The following is a 3934-nucleotide window of genomic DNA, read 5'->3' as shown; positions in this document are numbered from 1 at the left end:
ATTTTCTTAACATTTTGTCAACAAATGAAATAAACTTTTCTTATAAAATGACTGGTAAGAAAAAAGTTATTTCTCTCGACCTATTCACACAAGTAAACAGTGAATCTTTCAACATTCAAGCCAGAGATCAGAATTTTATTTGAAGAAGATGACAACTTTGTGGTTAATGGTGTTCTTTTTGTACTTACTCGCTCGTCCAGATCAACGACAGAGAATAATTGGACATTCTGTAGATGGCTTCACGAGAGAAGAACTTACAACCCATGTTGGGTTTTTGTTGTTGTTGTTGTTGTTGTTTTTAGTTCGAAAAGGATGTTCCTGGGGGATAATATAATTATGTTTATATTTCAGACGAAACTGTCTGTGTTGGAGGTGTTCAATTTGTAGCCTAAATGGTTGACTCAGACATGTCTACACATAGAACAGCCAAATAATAATTAAGAGCTGCCAGTGAACACCACCACACTAGATATTATCAGTGTTTACCCGTAGTGTCTGCTCATATTTACAAATCACTTTATAATGTTCATGAAAGTATTTTGCCTCAATTATTTATTTCTAACTAGTCATATAGCATGGGTGGATAGTCTTTCTTTTTTAAAAATTCCTGATTACATCTCCTAAAGCAAAACCAACAATGTAATTAATTTAGAGTTGTTTTTCCTTAAAGAAACATTAAACATCAAAATCGTGTCCTTTTCCACCTAAGCAAACACAAAAGTACATAATTCTTACAAAAATGCTTTAAAATATCATTTATTTCCATTTTGTGGCCAGTTAGGAGAGAGGGGAGCAAATAGGAAGGGAGAAAAAAGAAGCAGGAGGCAGGCGTGGAAAGTAGAGACCTGGATAGAGGGATGAGAAGACATAAAAAGGAAAAGGAAAACATAAGTGATCAAGGAATGAGTTGACAGGAGAAACAAAGCAGGGGAGAGAATGAGAAAGAAAACGGAGGAAGAGGCTGGGCTCAGTGGCTCACGCCTGTAAATCCCAGCACTTTGGGAGGCCAAGGTGGGCGGATCATCTGAGGTCAGGAGTTCGAGACCAGCCTGGCAAACATGAAGAAACCCTGTCTCCACTAAAAATACAAAAATTAGCCGGGTGTGGTGGCGCACACCTATAATCTCAGCTACTCAGGAGGCTGAGGCAGGAGAATTGCTTGAACCCAGGAGGCAGAGGTTGCAGTGAGCCGAGATCGTGCCAATGCACTCCAGCCTAGGCAACAAGGGTGAAACTCCATCTCAAAAAAAAAAAAAAAAAAAGAGTGGGGGACATTTGGATAAAGTGAAGAGCAGAACCTACCTATTAGGGAAGGGAAGTGGATTGGGTTTCCTACCCTGTCTGTAGACGCCATGAAGAGCCATGTCTCTCCAGCCAGAAATATATTCTTACTTAAGTAACTCCTTACAACCAACTTCTTTATAAATTTTATAGATTCTTTCTTAAAAATTGAAATATAATTGACACACCATAAAATTCATCCTTTAAAAATATATAGCTCAGGATTTGTGGTAAGTTCACAAGGTTATGCAATCTTCACCACTAATTAATTCAAGAATATTTTCATACTTACCTGGGAGGTGAAATACCATCATCACAAAGGTGATTTTCCCAGGGTGAGGCTTATCCATTGCACTCTGGATGTGCTGATCCCTGCAATTTCCCCAAATGTGGAGAACTCAACTGCATAATCTTTGGCAGTGGGAAACTGTGTTCACACTCTCTTCTGTAACAACAACAACAACAACAACAACAACAACAACAAAATATATATATATATATTTATCACCACTAGGAAATCATGTGTTTACTACATTAGCAGTAACTTTCCATCTTTTCCTCCCTCTAGCTCCTGGAAACCAATAATCTCTTTTCTGTCTCTATAGATTTGCATATTCTGGAAATTTCTCATCTTTTCTTTTCTTTTTTTTTGAGACAAGGTTTCGTCGCTCTTGTTGCCCAGGCTGAAGTGCAATAGCGCGATCTCGGCTCACTGCAACCTCCACCTCCCAGGTTCAAGCGATTCTCCTGCCTAAGCCTCCTGAGTAGCTGGGATTATAGGCACCTGCCACTACATCCATTTAATTTTTGTATTTTTAGTAGAGACGGGGTTTCACCAGGTTGTCCAGGATGGTCTCAAACTCCCGACCTCAGGTGATCCACCTGCCTTGGCCTCCCAAAGTGCTGGGATTACAGGCGTGAGCCACCGCGCCCGGCCTGGAAATTTCATATAAACAAAATAACCAAATATGTGGCATTTGGTGTGTGCCTTCTTTCAGTTACCCTAATGTTTTTAAGGTTTATCCATGTTATAGCATGTATTACTATTTCAGCCTTATTTTATTTTATTTTATTTTATTTTATTTTATTTTATTTTATTTTATTTTATTTTATTTTATTTTTTGAGACAGTCTTGCTCTGTCACCCAGGCTGGAGTGCAGTGGCATGATCTCAGATCACTGCAACCTCCACCTCTCAAGTTCAAGCAAATCTCCTGCTTCAGCCTCCTGAGTAGCTGGGACTACAGGCGCACACCAACACACCCAGATAATTTTTTTATTTTTAGTAGAGATGGCGTTTCACCATGTTGGTCAGGCTGGTCTCGAACTCCTGACCTCAGGTTATCCACCAACCTCGTCCTCCCAAAGTGCTGGGATTGCGGGTTTGAGGCACTGCACCCAGCCTATTTCATCCCTTTACAGCTGAATAATATTCCATTGTATGAATATATCACCTTTTATTTATCCATTTTTCAGTTGACATTTGAATTGTTTCTACTTTTTTGATATTATGAATAATGTTACTCTGAACATTCCTATGAGTTTTTGTGTGAATGTATGTTTTCAATTCTCTTGGATATATAACTAGGAGTGAAATTGCTGGGTTATATGGTAACTCTATGTTTAACTTTTGGAGGAGCTGCCAGATTGTTTTCCAAAGTGGCTGCACCATTTTACATTCACACCAGCACTCTATGAGTGTTCCAAATTCTCTCCACAACCTCACCAACACTTGTTATTGTCTAATTCTTTTATTATAGTCAGTCTGCTAAGTATGAAGTGGTACTCATTGTGGTTTGGATTTGCATTTCTTTAATGACTAATGATGTTAAGCATCTTTTCATGTGTTTATTGGTCATTTGTATATTTTCTGTAGAGAAATATCTAATCAAAGGTTTTTTTTTGTTTGTTTGTTTGCTTGTTTTTTTTGAGACAGGGTCTCGCTCTGTTGCTCAGGCTGGAGTACAATGGCATGATCTCACCTCACTGCAACTTCCACCTCCCAGGTTCAAGTGATTCTCCTGCCTCAGCCTCCTGAGTAGCTGGGATTACAGGCATCTACCACCATGCCCGGCTAACTTTTTGTATTTTCAGTAGAGATAAGGTTTCACCATATTGGCCAGGCTGGTCTTGAACTTCTGACCTCAACTGATCCGCCCACCTCGGCCTCCAAAATGCTGGGATTACAGGCGTGAGCCACTGCACCTGGCCTTTAATCAAATCTTGACCCATTTTTAAATTGGATTACTGTCTTATTATTGACTTGGAAGTATTCTTTATATGTTCTGGATACTAGACTGTAGGGGAGGAAACCCACTTTTCCTTTTCTTAGGTTAAATGACTAAGGCTTGTGAATTAAACCAATAGTAGATGATTAACAGGAGAAAAGGTTTATTTCAATGCACGTGGGAGCTTCACAGAAAGTGAAAACTTTAAAGTTTATATACTATTTTAACAGAGGAAAATGGATTATGGAGAAGTGACAAGATAAAGGAAAAGGGATTTGGGCTTCTAGGGTTGGTAAGTTGTGGGAAGATTAATATATGGAGGAAACAAATAAAAGATAAGGACTAATGTGGTAAAACTTACTATACAGATTCAAGTAGGTACTATCGCCAGTGATAAGAGTAATTTCTTCTCTCTGGTGTAGGAGA

General features: G+C 38.9%; 1 non-coding gene across 1 annotated transcript; it reads left to right on the top strand.

The window, feature by feature from the left end:
- Positions 1-1565: 1565 nt before the first annotated feature.
- LOC112427901 (U1 spliceosomal RNA) lies at positions 1566-1729 on the top strand. Its single transcript, XR_003019659.2, has one exon. It is a non-coding gene; the product is annotated as a U1 spliceosomal RNA (small nuclear RNA).
- The last annotated feature ends 2205 nt before the right edge of the window (positions 1730-3934 follow it).

The sequence above is a fragment of the Macaca nemestrina genome, chromosome 2, assembly GCF_043159975.1.
Source record: "Macaca nemestrina isolate mMacNem1 chromosome 2, mMacNem.hap1, whole genome shotgun sequence".
Taxonomy (NCBI): Eukaryota; Metazoa; Chordata; class Mammalia; order Primates; family Cercopithecidae; genus Macaca; species Macaca nemestrina.
Note: the sequence above shows the minus strand (reverse complement) of the source record. Positions and strands in the feature narration are given on the sequence as shown.